The 14,759-nt window shown below is 43.2% G+C and overlaps 1 pseudogene; it reads right to left on the bottom strand.

The window, feature by feature from the left end:
- Positions 1–4,523: 4,523 nt before the first annotated feature.
- Positions 4,524–14,759, bottom strand: part of LOC102697199 (zinc finger protein 502-like) — a 29,617-nt pseudogene continuing 19,381 nt past the window's right edge.

The following is a 14,759-nucleotide window of genomic DNA, read 5'->3' as shown; positions in this document are numbered from 1 at the left end:
TGTATTGATGCATTTTATTAATTCATGACACAGGCAAATATCCGACAAAGCGATAACTATTAATTTAATGTGATTAAGAATACCCGATCTTAAGTCTATGACTAACTGGTTTAAAGTAAACTTGCTATTACACCATGTTAGCTGAGAGCTGATGACTTTTTTCAGTTACCTTGCTGTTGACCTGCTGTCGATAGCAGTTGAACCACCAAACTTTTTATCAATTGTATGATACATGGAAAAGTGAGCTCTGGAATTAAGGAGAATGGGGAACATGAGGCGTTATGCACTATCTCAAGAAGAAACTTTAAAACGGCAGAGGAACATTGTAGCACTGCGAGAGCATTGGGATTTAAATGTATAAACTGGGCTCTCTATGAACACAAGCAAACAGTTCTCACTCAAGAGAGGTTCGGTAATATAAAAAACCTAGAGCTGCCAGGGATGGAACCCAGAATCTCATACATGTGAAGCATGTGCTGTACTACTGAGCAACACCCTCATCGCCTTGACTTGAAGACGCAGAACATTAATGTTTCACTGATAAAAGTGGCACAACTTACATTAAAATTTAGGGCACACTGATTTGCACGGACTCAAAAGTCATCTCCGTAGACGTCCTTCCCGGCATAACGCTGAAAGTGACAAACAGCGTTTGTGTTGAGAAGATGAAACAAAGCTTTTATTTCTGCCTTGATGTTAAAGCTGGCAATGTAACTTGCAACGCATTGCTCAGTTTATTGAGAAACTGTCAAAACACACTTACACCCATTGGATTCCAAATCAGTAGAAGCAGTTTTAACACAGAAACAGCTGGTAAGGATCAGATTCAAACCACACATCCTAGAGCCTTAATCCAGTGCCTTAGGCCGTTCAGCCATGCTACCCTCTACGTGCTACCCCTGCGCCACGAGGTCACACAGAACAGTCAGAAAAAAAATCAGCGTTCCGAGAAAAGATTTTTTATTTCATTCTCTCCTGTGAGGAGCACCTTCCAGACCACAGAGAGCAGACACACCATCTCCACTAATGTCTTCACTACATCTACAGATCTGACCCCCGTACAGCCCCAAAATTCCTGGACAGTCAATTGATACTGATCATGTTCTGCTGCTGCCTAACCCGCAGCCCTCACCATACAGTAAAATACTTCCGAAGGAGTGCTATGCGCAAGGATTTAACAAGCTCAACCCCTGCCTACGGTTCGGAACGAAGAAACAGAACATTAATGTTTCACAGACAGAAGCAGCACGCCAGCACAGCAAGCTGATTGATGGAGCACTATGATATTCATTGACTCAAAAGCGATTTGGGCAAAATTTGTTCCCTACGTAAAGTTGAAGGTGCTAAACAGCATTTCTGTTGAGAAGACAAAAAAACTCCTTCTGCCTTGATGTTAAGGTCAACTTTCTTTAATAATGTTGCTCTCACTCTTCCAGGAGATGAACAAATGTACTTCATAACTCTAAAGCCAGAAATTGTCAGTGATGGGATACAAACCCATGAGCCAGAAGGGACTATAACCTTAACCCAGCACCTTAGACCACTCAGCCATACTACCTACGGTACTGTGTCTCTTCGTCACATTACTTGCTCCGAGAAAGCTGGTGTTTTTAGCACTTGCTGTCCGACCTAGTGGCGTTTTGACTGTGGAAGCGACTGCACCTGCTTTTTCCCGAGATGCATCCTTTCTCATGGTGAAATCGTTACTTCTTTAGCACCTGTGGGAATAGTTCTTCTGACATCTGGTATAGTGCCCTTGACGTCATTTTATTCTTAAAACAGCACACATTCTGAAATCTCTTTTTTTACTTTTTATTTGAACAACAAAACTAGATACAATAAAAACAAGAGCACATATAATGTATATATAACATAGTCAGGGACACAAACTATAATAATTACACTTTATGAAAAAAAGATTAAACAAGGCAATTAAAAACAACAGCTGTAAAGCTTTCATGTACTTACATTTCAAAATCGTCTGCAAATACGTCTTTACATCTATTTTGAACTGTTCAAGCATAGGACTCTTCCCAGATAATTTCACCTTATGTATATCTCATTTCGAAATGAAGCCTATATCTCCTCTTTTAGAAAATCTTTAGGTTGTGTATTGTACAATGCATAAACACTATTCTAATCGTGGACTGTAGATCTTTGCTATAGTTCAGCTGAATTCGAGTGATCCAGCAATCATACTGGATTTGACTGAGATTCTGAAATGTCTCTTTCAAAGGTATTCGGGCATCAAAATCAGTGATTGGAAGGTAGGAAGTTTCAGATCACTTTGCTATTATAGATTCAAGCAAACCTGAATAGATTTAAAGAAATCCAGTAAAATTGCTGCACAGATCTACAATATATAATTAGAACACTATCATTTAGATATATCTTAAACACAGTTGAACATAACACAATGAATGCGTTTAACTTCACTTTTACTTCAACGGCCATTACACAATTCGTTCAGATGATGAGCCATCTTCAATCTCACACTAGCTTACTCCAGGGAGTGTCTCAAAATTACTAGACTAACTAAAACACAAGGGAGTGTGTTAAAATTACCCATCATGACAGTTCTGTTTATGCTGCCTTAATGCTTTGAATTGGTGATGTTTTGAGCAATCAGGTCTTGGGGCAAAGTGGTGGCTCTTTGGCTAAGGAGCTGCACCTGTGGCTAGAAAGTTGCTGGTTCAAATCTTGCAGCTGGCGGAGGAATCCTCCCCCATTAGGCCCCTAAGCAAGGCCCTTATCCCCAACTGCTCCAGGGGTGCTATACAATGGCTGACCCTGCACTCTGACCCCAAGCTTCCATGTGTCTCATAGAGAGCAAGCTTGGGTATGTAGAAAAGACAAATTCATAATGTAGGAAATTGTATATGGCTAATAAAGTGATATCTTATATTCCTTTTTCTAGTTCCATGAAATTCCTCACATTTGAGCCTTTTTGTCAAGGAAAAAAAAAATCGCTGGCAGCCAGCAGTATTTCTTCCTAACTTATAAGCAAGATTTGTATTTTATTTTCCCGAAGTTGTATGCATTTCTTGAAGATGAAAACCAACTTGTTACAGAAAAGAAAGGTACACTTACTTGCATTACCTGTATATTAAACTGTAGTACTGTATTTTTTTTCAGCACATTCGTAAGAGTGAAAATCAAAGGCAATTCCTGCCTCTACCATAACTATAAATAATATTCAAACTGCGGTGTTGTGCAGCTTCTGAACTCTTATACATGTTTAATTTCAAGAATGCTGCAGCAACAGCACTTACTGTAGATGTGGTCAAATGGTTAAAGTGATAAACTTGAAATCCTTTGGGGTCTCCCTATGAAGGTTTAAATTCTGCCGACTACGGCAACCTCCTCATGGGGTTGTATGCACAAAAAAGGAGAAGCACCCTTTCTCTTTTCATTATACTTTTAAAATGCTAAATCACTTGGACCCGCTACCTTGGAAATCAATTCTTCAGTGCCTACGAACTACATTGAGCAGCTAGAAACAAATAACAATAATAATAATAATTGCTTACACTTATAGAGCACTTTTCTGGACACTCCACTCAAAGTGCTTTACAGGTAATAGGGACTCCCCTCCACCACCACCAATGTGCAGCATCCACCTGGATGATGCGACAGCAGCCATAATGCACCAGAACGCTCACCACACATCACCTATTAGTGGGGAGGAGAGCAGAGTAATGAAGCCAATTCATAGACGGGTATTATTAGGAGGCCATGATTGATAAGGGCCAATGGGAAATTTGGCCAGGACGGTTACACCCCTACTCTTTTCAAGAAACGCCCTGGGATTTTTTTTAATGACCACAGAGAGTCAGGACCTCAGTTTTACATCTCTTCCGAAGGACGGCGCCTGTTTACAGTATAGTGTCCCCATCACTATACTGGGGCATTAGGACCCACATGGACCGCAGGGTGAGTGCCCCTTGCTGGCCCCACTAACACCTCTTCCAGCAGCAACCTTAGTTTTTTCCAGGAGGTCTCTCATCCAGGTACTGATCAGGCTCACACCTGCTTGCTTCAGTGGGTTGCCAGGTGTGAGTTGCAGGGTGATATGGCTGCTGACAATGCATTTTGTGTCCACGTGTCTTGTGCCCTTCCAGCCTTTGAAAACCTTATTAAAAAAATCAGGAGGAAACAACTCCCTAGGTGTTTGTAGTGCACAAGAAGAAGCAGTGATGATAGCAGAGGAGGAGTGAGGATGGCACAGATGAAAACACACTTCCATGGGCTCCTCTGGAAGGAATAAAAATAAAAGCCGAAACCAAAACAGTAGCAGCTGCAAAAGGAAATGCCTCCTAACACCAGGAGGAATCCTACTCTGTTGGACCCTTAACCTCAAGTGCTCCAGGGGTGCTGGACAAAGGATGGTCCTGCGGTCTAACCCCCAGCATCTCCCTAGTTGTGGGCCTCGTGGTGAGCACGTTGTGAGAGACAAATTCCTGATATAAAAAACTGTATATGGCCAATAAAGTGATCTTATCTTATGTGCTGGTGATGTCTTAAGGTGATTCAGTCACTAAAACTCTTCCCCAGGCTGACTGCAACAAAATGGTCTCTCTCCTGTGTGAATGCGCTGGTGTGTTTGTAAGTGGTTTATCCGACTAAAACTCTTCCCACACTGACTGCAGCTGAACGGTCTCTCTCCTGTGTGAATACGCTGGTGGGCTCTTAAGACACTTGAGTCACTAAAGCTCTTCCCACACTGACTGCAACAAAATGGTCTCTCGCCTGTGTGAATGCGCTGGTGTGTTTGTAAGTGGCTTATCCGACTAAAACTCTTCCCACATTGACTGCAGCTGAATGGTCTCTCTCCTGTGTGAATGCGCTGATGGGCTCTTAAGTTACTTGATAGACGAAAACATTTCCCACACTGACTGCAGCTGAACGGCCTCTCTCCTGTGTGAATACGCTGGTGTTTTTTTAAGTCATGTGATTCACTAAAACTCTTCCCACACTGACTACAGCTGAATGGTTTCTCTCCTGTGTGAATGCGCTGGTGGGCTCTTAAGTTACTGGATTTAATAAAACTCTTCCCACACTGACTGCAGCTGAACGGTCTCTTTCCTGTGTGAATGTGTTGGTGGGCTCTTAAGGTACTTGAATCACTAAAACTCTTCCCACACTGACTGCAGCTAAATGGTCTCTCTCCTGTGTGAATGTGCTGGTGTGTTTGTAAGTGGCTAAACCGAATAAAATCCTTCCCACACTGGCTGCAGCTGAATGGTCTCTCTCCTGTGTGAATGCGCTGGTGGGCTCTTAAGGTACTTGAATGACTAAAACTCTTCTCACACAGACTACAGCTGAACGGTCTCTCTCCTGTGTGAATGCGTTGGTGGACTATTAAGTTACTTGACTTAATAAAACTCTTCCCACACTTACTGCAGCTGAATGGTTTCTCTCCTGTGTGAATGTGCTGGTGGGCTATTAAAGCACTTGAGTCTATAAAACTCTTCCCACACTGACTGCAGCTGAATGGTGTCTCTCCTGTGTGAATGTGCTGGTGTCTTTTTAAGTGACTTGACTGACTAAAACTCCTACCACACTCACTGCAGCTGAATGGTCTCTCTCCTGTGTGAATGCGCTGGTGGGCTCTTAAGGCACTTAAGTCTCTAAAACTTTTCCCACAGTGACAGCAGCTGAATGGTCTATCTCCCGTGTGAATGCGCTGGTGTCTTTTTAAGTGACTTGACTGACTAAAACATCTGCTACACTCACTGCAGCTGAATGTACTCTCTCCTGTGTGAATGCGCTGGTGGGCTCTTAAAGCACTTGAGTCTTTACAACTCTTCCCACACTGACTGCAGCTGAAAGGTTTCTCTCCTGTGCAAAAGGTTTTTGAAATGCTAGACTGACAGAAATGCTGCTCTTCTTTGTCCACTCCATCTGAGGAAGGCCTTGAGTGATTCTTTCTCATCCTCTGATTGTGCTGGCGTCTCTTATTTTGCAAATGCTCCATGGAATGGTCTTGCTCTGTGTGCTGAAACTGATATTTGTTTTCTCCATTATGCCCCTCAGTGTGCTGCTCAGCAGTGTGAATCACCTGGGGCTCCTTCCCCTGCTCTGCAGGGTCAATCAACTGGGGCTCCATGTCCTGCTCTGTAAGATTAAACTCACTCAGTTCTTCGAGTTCTTGTACAGAGACGCAGTCAAGTTCATCACAATGTTCTGCAATATTCTTCGTATCCAGATGATTAATCTTCTCTGTAAATATTAAGAACCCAAGTGTCTCACTCTCAGGTTCTATCTTCATGCTGTGCAGATCCTCGACACTCTGTCTGCTCTCTGTGTACTTCTCACTGAGTTTCTCTTTCCCTTCTGCAGCAGTGAGCTTTGTCTCCTGCATCAGACTGGAGCCCCACTCCTCCTCACTGTGCTGCTGTTCAAGAGGAGCCCTTTCCCTAGCTTCACAGAGAACACTGGCCTCTGAGCCTGAAAACACAGGACAAAAGGACAAGATCTTTATCATAATAACAATAAGCTTAATTTTATATAGCATCTTCAAAGGTGGCTGTATAGTATGGGAAAGAAAGATGTTCTGTAAATGTGTTGCACATGTGGGTCAAATGTCAAGCCTGAGTCAAATATCATGCCCAAGTTTTTCAATTTAGACTGCAGCTCAAGTACAGAACCATCTACAGATAGGTTTACAGCATTGGTTTTACAAAGTTGATGGGGGTGCCAATAAGCATGACTTCAGTCTTGTCACAGGTAATATGAAGGAAATTTTGAGTTACATAGGTTTTTATGTCCAAGATACAATTTGATAGAATAGAGAAAGCCACATCAGTGTCAGGTTAGGTATGGTTGTATATTTGTGTCTCATCAGCATAGAAATGATAGTTGAGGCCATATTACCTTAAAAGCTGACCAAGTGGACACATCCAGTACAGATCCAGCCATTCAAAACACTTGGGAGTCAAAACGTGGTGGGTGTGGCGCATGATACCTCATTATGCTGCTTGCAAATTGAAATATGATAACAGTATCCGGAGACACCTTGTAAAACTGCCAGGTGGAGCTAATAAAGCTTAACATCTCTTGTACAGCATTTGATCCATCACCAGAAAATGTCCAGTTTTGAATCCCGGTCACTGCTGAGGGACAATCTAAGTTGTATACTCTTTAGACTTTTAATAATTTTAAACTGTGTATTACAGCATGTTAATCATTAAACATTAAAAAGGCGGTACATTTTATAAAAGCAAGATTGATCAGTTAGACAAAAGTACACAACCTTACACCTTCATCATAAATATTTTAATTATGCATTGTAGATTAAACCGACCCAGGGACGCCAAATAATGTAGGGAAAACCGGTTCAGGGACGCCAAATATGTAATGTTAGTGGCTCTCTGAAGGCACCAGTTCTGTAGGGTTTGGGCATTTACTGAGACAATTATTAATTGTAGCAGTAAATCACAAAGTTGATTCTTTTGATGGCTTTAGAATCCAACCATGCGACATAACTCAAACAACGCGCACACACAGGTACTAATACACGAGGATACATTTATTAATACATAGAATATGCATGTAAACCTAACAGATCTTATCGAGAGGGTTATCAGAATACAAAGGTATATATTCAATCAGTTACAAAGTGTTACACATATCAAGAGGACATACGTTCAGTATATCATTCATTTAGACCGTTTCGTAAATGAACTTGGTTATAACTTCTACATTAGATACTCGAAACAAGTACATAACTCTTAGGAATTAAATTGATATCAACTGGTTTGGATAACAATTGAATTCTCGAGCTGTAATGCAGTGAAGTTGAATACTCATCCAATCTTTGGGGATTCAGATCTCCTGCGGGCACAAAGAAACAGTTGCAGGCTGTTGCTGTCCAATCCGCGCTCTCTGGCTCCGTGCCAGGCTGTGCTGTGCGGCTTGCGACGGTGCGCTGCTGATGCTCATTGTTGGCATTAACTAGCAAAGTTTGTGCACAGGAGAAAAGATGACTGTGGGTCCCAGCAAGTCAGGAAGAGGACCGGTTCGTTCCTGATGAAGAGCTAGTTCTGAATAGTAATTCAGCTGTCCACAGTTCCGACCTGTTCACGAGGCCTGCTGCTGGTTACTCTCTGGCAACCTCCACTCTAGACTCTTAGAACAAAGGAAAGTTCTGGCACTCGGACACACTGGCCGTTCCGTGGTTGTCCGGGCTGAGTCTCAGGATGGTCAGAAGGTTTGCTGCGAGAATGTCCTGCCCTTGGGAGCCTTCTGCTCCTAGGCCGCCCTGCCCTGGAATTCTCCTTTGAATTCCCTTTAGAACAGTCCACAGAATCCTCTCCAGAATCTTACTGAATCTTGTTGAATCTGAATCTGAATCTCAATCTGAATCTCAATCTGAATCTCAATCTGAATCTCACAGGCTCTCTGTGTTGCCTGTTTTTACCTGGAGGAACTTCAGCTCATTGATTGGCTGAAAGTTCCATGGGCATCAGAGTCCCACGTGGGTTACTCGGCCCTACCAGTCCCTGATTGGTTGATCAAGGTGAGATATGAGTCACTTACTCCTGACACTTAGTAATGCAGTCCAGATGTCCAACTGGCACTCCCTAGACAGATAGGCGCCAATGGATGACCATTGATCATGATAGCCAGGCTTAGCTAAGTGCATCCCCCTTTGGGAGCTGTCCTTGGACCTTAAATCACCTTGCATGAATGGTTTCTCTGTGGCTGCACCACAGAGATGAACAGAGAAATGGGGCCTCATTTGGGAAGCTCAGAAACACTTAATTCTGCCTTATTAATAAGCCTCACCGCTACAGCATAAATATTTTATGCATCAAAGCCTTTAACTTGGTAACTTACATGGGTTCTGGTTTTTACGTGCTTGTTCTAACATTATTATACTTATATTCTGTACTTCATAAAAAGTCATAACGTTTTATCCTTTTCTAAGAATATGTACTGTAGTAAGAACACCACTTGCTGTTACTGTAAAAAATAAAAGTTGTACTGATTTAATACCACTTGATAGTAATATTATTATGGAGCTGTTTAACTAAGCAGCTAAAATATTTCAGAAACATATTTTGGACATTTTGACATTTGTTTTTTTTTCAAGCTTGTATTGTTCTTCTAGTGGTAATGGAGAACACACTGTACAGTATGTTGAAACTGTACCATGACAGTGAAGACGTGTTGCACCTTAAGTAAATAAGCCAGTGTCTGTTGTTTACTATGCTGAGATGAGGTTGTTTAACTCTACCAAAATTATTCTGTACACTGAAGAGATATAGAGCAAACACGTTGTGCATCGCCTCATACACTTGCTCCAATTTTGATGCAATATGGAAGATGTTATTAATAGTATTAATAATGAATGACCTTGGACAGGTTGTTTCGGATAATACCCCACCTGTCTGAAGGGTGCACAGTAAAGCCCGACATGGTTTGTGTATCAGGGCCAGGAGGGTTGAAATAGAGAGGTTTCTGATTGTACCCCACCCATATGAAGGGTGCACAGTAAAGCCTGATGTGGTTTGTGTATCAAGGCCAGGCGGATTGAGATAGAGGGGTTTCAGATAATACCCCACCCGTCTGAAGACGGAAACACGCAGTAAAGCCAAATGGGAGTGCGTAGGTCTGGGAAAATTAGTTGGTGTAAAGACAAGTTAACTGAGGTTTCTGACTGGGTGTCAGAGAAAAAGAAGCTGAAAGAGGAGAAACTTAAAAAGAAATATGGCCTCTCCGAAGGTACCCTGACGGAGCCCGAGTGTAAAAAGGTCTACGTATATTGGAATAAAAACAAACAAACAAACCGAAATTTGGCTGATTCTAGGAGAACACCTTAGGTGTAGACAAACCAGTAGTGAATAAAGAGAATGGGACAAGGTACAGAAGTCCTTAACAGAGAAACTAAAAGCTATGGCAGAATGGGTTGATACCCTGACCGAAGAAAGATATAAGCTGCAAAGCGAAGTAGAGACAAAAGACACTAAAAAAGCAGACAAAAATAAAAGGGAGGGGGAGGGCAATAAGCCTCCCAAATTATATCCAGATTTGACACCATTGCAAGCAGGGAACCCCTGGGATAAACATCCCGACTGGCTGTATGGGGACCAGGGATCTGATTGGGATGACACATGGTATGAAAGGGACAGAGAAGGGGTGAACCTGTTTCCTGCACAAGCAAAACTGAACTCAAAGGGAGCCAAGGGTAGACAAAAAAGTCCAGAAAGGGATAGTAATACAGGCAAGGAGGGTAAGAAAAATTAGAATATACCCAAATATAAAGCCAAACCAGAAGATATTGATTGATGGGCCAAAGAAGTTCCCCACCCTAAAGCAGGGATGCAACAGACCTGGAGTGCTCTTCAAGAGTTAAAAGATATGTATGGCATAAAACCCGTGGAGGCAGCAATGATTTTAAAGAGAGTGGGGGAAGAGACGGGCTGGGCAGTTGTGTGAGATATATGGAATTAACAGTGAGGCCACAGGGTGGGAGGTAATATTGAAAAATCAATATCCTCCTAAAGCAGACTGGAAGAAAGTGACAACCTGTCAGTAGAAAGAATGAGGATGTATCAGATTTTACTGAACGGTTTATCACTTTATGGATCGAATATTCCGGGTTGGCAGACAAGAAAGTAGTAAATAAAACAGATTAACACGGGAGGGTTGAAACCTGATATCGCTAAGACCATTATGTTAAGTTGCCCGGACCTTAAGGAGAAAGAGGAGCAATTTGAGATGCTCACTAGAGAAGCCCATAAAATTGAAAGAAATATGTTTGCTAAAGTATGAGCCATGCAAATGGAACGGGCAACTTAATAGTAACGTCTAAGGGAAAATGGGGACAGGAAGGTAGTGGCGTTATATGCTTCTATTGTAACCAGCCAGGACATACGATCAGGCGCTGTCCCAAGAAAAAAGCTCTCTGAGCTTAACACAAAATTTAGGGAAAAAAGGGAACTGATGCTCCAATGTACAGTTAATGATGTTCCAGTACTGATGTGGGATACAGGAGCTCAGATATTGTGTTTCAGCTAGAACAGCAGATGTCAAGTGCAATATTCTGTAAGGCATTTAGAGGCCACTGGGGTGGGGGGGGGCAAAGGGTTAGCTTAAAAGAAACACGAGCTGTCACCATCCGTATGGGAAATGATGTACAGTATCAGTTCTCCATGTCAATTGCACGGGATATCATTATTGGTACAGGGCAATCAGGTACAGGTCAATATATGGTCCTTACAAAAGGACGAAGTGAATGGGCATGCTATTTGGTCAGAAGATAAGGATGAATGTGGGCTTTTGGTCATGCCCCCAGTCACGTTCACAGGTAAGCAGCCACCCTATACAAGACCACTCCAGATTAGCCCTGAAGCTAAAGTAAGCATTAGGCCAGTAGTGCAGAAATTAATGGAACAGGGCATCATTAGACCTGCAGTAGACGCAATAGTCCCACATGGCCTGTAAAAAAGGAAAGCTCACTGTAAATTACCAGGAAGCAAATAAATATATTGAGAAATTGACACCCTAAGTGGCTGACCCTTCTACTCTTTTTCAGTTGCTGCAGCCAGAACACAATGTTTTCTCAGTCATAGACATGGCTAATGGTTTCTGGTCTGTACCATTAATCCCTGACGTTCAAGATTTGTTTGCCTTCGTGGTAGATGGGGAGCAATACACCTGGACGAGGTTGCCTCAGGGATTCCATAACAGCCCCACTGTATATCATATGGCATTGAGGCAACACCTCCGGGAATTGCCCCCACTGGAATCTGGTTATACAATATGTAGACGACATATGGGTGGCCTCTCTTGATGAGGAAACTCATAAACAGGAGCTGTTATTAATATTGGATCATTTGGCTAATAAAGGGCATAAAGCTAGCCTCGAGAAAGCCCAAACATGCCTAGACACAGTAGTGTATTTAGGACAAAAAAATCAGTAAAAGGAAAGAGGAAACTCACAAAAAAGCAGGCACAGGCCATACGCCTGTATGCCCCCCCCCCCGAAAACTGTCAAGGAATTGAGGACCTTCTTGGGCATGTGTAAATTTCAATAGGACATGGGTAGACTCCTTTGCTGAAAGAGTGCAGGCTCTCACTGATCTACTACAAGGAGGGGTGCGTTCAGATGACCCTATTTTATTAAATTCAGAGGCTGAGGTAGCCTTTACTGATTTGAATCAAGCTCTTTTACAGGCTCCAGCACTGGGTTTTCTACAACAGGAGAGGCCTTTCTACTTGTATGTAAGTGAGCGCAATGGACGGCTGTTCTGACTCAGGACCATGACTTGGCTGGTGGGATACTATTCAGGAGAATTGGAAACTGTAGCTAAAGGGTGGGGCCCTTGCTTGAGGGCTGTTCAGGCTGTCTGTTTAGCCGTACAAGCCGTCAACAGCATAGTCCTGGATCAGCAGTTGACTGTATGTTGCTATCCCTTAGCAGGGTTAGCCAGGTGAGCACTAGCCGATGGGCTAAGCGGCAGGTGTTGCTAGAAGCCCCCAATGTGGTAGAAGAAAGGGAGGGCTCCCTCAACCCAGCCTCCCTAATGCCTGATCCAAGTGACCAATTCCTCTTAGAACATGAATGTGAGGATTGGATTGTAGGAGATAATATGTCTGATATTTCAGAGCAAGCCCTCGAAAATGCTGATCTTGTGCTATATACAGATGGTTTTTGCTTTATGCATGAGGGGGGGGGGAAAGAGACAGCTGGGCTGTGGTCTCTGACACCCAGCTAGTGTGCTCAGACATTTTAGCAGGGGGGAAGTCCGCACAGCAGGCAGAACTGAAAGCGCTCATAGAAGCTTGTAAATATGCTAAAGGTCAAACTGTTACAATTTATACGGATTCACGGTATGCATTTGGGGTATGCCATGATTTTGGGAGATTGTGGAGAAAGGGATTTTCTCACAGCTACTGGGACACCAGTTAAAAATACTGGGTTGGTAGCAGAATTGTTAGAAGTACTGGCCCCCCCAAAACAGATTGCAGTTGTTAAATATAAAGGACACAACAAAGAGGACTCAGCTGTGGCTAAAGGCAATGGCCATGCTGACACAGCAGCCAAACAAGCAGCCTGTACAAGACAGACAATTACAGCACATACAGACAGAGGCACCCAAAGAGGAAAACTGGGCCTGGCTCGAAAAAAGGAATCGGGCTAGGATCTGATGGATTATGGCTACATCAGAGCACTGGAAGGCTAGCATGTCCTAGGCCTCTGATGCCTTTTGTAGCCAGATATATTCTGTGGGACATGTGGGAGTTACGCAAATGTCCCAGTGCTTTATGCAGCAATGGGTAGGGATAGATTTCATTAAATATGCTAGGGACGTGGTCGAGAGATGCAAAATTCCACAGCTGACCAGGTGAAGGTGCCCCAGCGGAAGCAACCTGCTCCAGAAGGGCCATTTTTGCATTGGCAAATCGACTACAGCACCCTACCTGAGTGTAAAGGAAAGACTGTTTTTTTGGTCATGGTAGACCTTTTCTCCTGATGGGTTGAGGCCTTCCCTGTCAAGAGAGCTACAGCTTCTGTCACTGAGAAATACCTAGTGACTGAAATTATATCCAGATGGGGGTTGCTGTGCCAAATAGACGCTGATCAAAGCACACATTTTACTGGGAAAGTGTGCCAGGAAGTTGAAAAGTTATTATGAATCAAATGGGACTTGCATTGCCCCCATCATCCCCAGTCCAGTCTAAAAGCTACCAGTCTGAAGGACTGTCATGGGTAGAGGCGCTTCAGCCAGTCCTGTGCAACATACGGGCAGGGGCCAATCGAATTATGGGTTTAAGTCCGTTTGAAATTGTGACAGGGCGTCCTATGAGGTTGCCTGGGTCCCGAGATCTGACTAAGGGGAATATGAGTTAATTAACTGATTGTCTGTTGCAGTATGTGGAGCTTTTGATGGCAGCAGTCCAACAAGCCAGGGAGCAAGTGCTGGACGCCTGGGGCCCCCCTGTTGAAGGTGGACGGGACTTGATACCCGGGGAGTGGGTCTGGATCAAGAGGATACCATCCAGCCAAAGTGGGAGGGTCCCTTTCAGGTGCTGCTGACCACCAACTCAGCAGTCAAGGCCAAGGGCAAAGATCAGAGGATTCTTGCTTCACACTGTCGACAAGCAGGTCCTCCGGAAAATAATTGAGACAATGAAAACTGCTATCAATGTCCTGCCTTCTCTCCCTCCTCTACAGGGATATCCTGCAACAACGCTTAGAGCATCGACTGGACGATGGGAAAAACTCAAATAGAAGCTCCTGTTAGGTGTGCCTAGCAATTCCTAGATATATGAGGGGGGGGGGATTTCCTCTCATGCCTACATTCTACGACTTGTCAGATTATCTAGGAGCCATCTTACGGATGAATGACATTAGTAATACTTGCTGGTGGGGCTGTAATAATACAAACAACAATTGTACGTTTAAAGGTTGGCTAACAGATAAAAAAAAGTGTATACTGATTTTTCCAACCTTTACTTACCAAATGTGTGGCAAAATAATAGTTGGTGGAATAGGAAGCCACCTTATCTGAAATTAAGTGGGACGTTTAATGGATCAATATGTTTCAATCACATAGGAGAGAACGAATCACAGACATTAGGAGTTAGCCGTAATCACACCATTAACGTTAATTCTTCCCACCAGGCTTTCCAGTGGCCCCAGAAAGGGATAATTGTAAGGAATGGTAGTGAGGCTAACTTTAGCCCAACTTTCCGATTTCAGGTGTGGCCAAAAGACCTCCAAACGGTACTTATTTTATCTGTGGAAA

The sequence above is a fragment of the Lepisosteus oculatus genome, chromosome 14 (genome assembly GCF_040954835.1).
Source record: "Lepisosteus oculatus isolate fLepOcu1 chromosome 14, fLepOcu1.hap2, whole genome shotgun sequence".
NCBI classification, from domain to species: domain Eukaryota; kingdom Metazoa; phylum Chordata; class Actinopteri; order Semionotiformes; family Lepisosteidae; genus Lepisosteus; species Lepisosteus oculatus.
The sequence above is the reverse complement of the archived record's forward strand: the minus strand, read 5'-3'. Positions and strand labels throughout refer to the sequence as shown.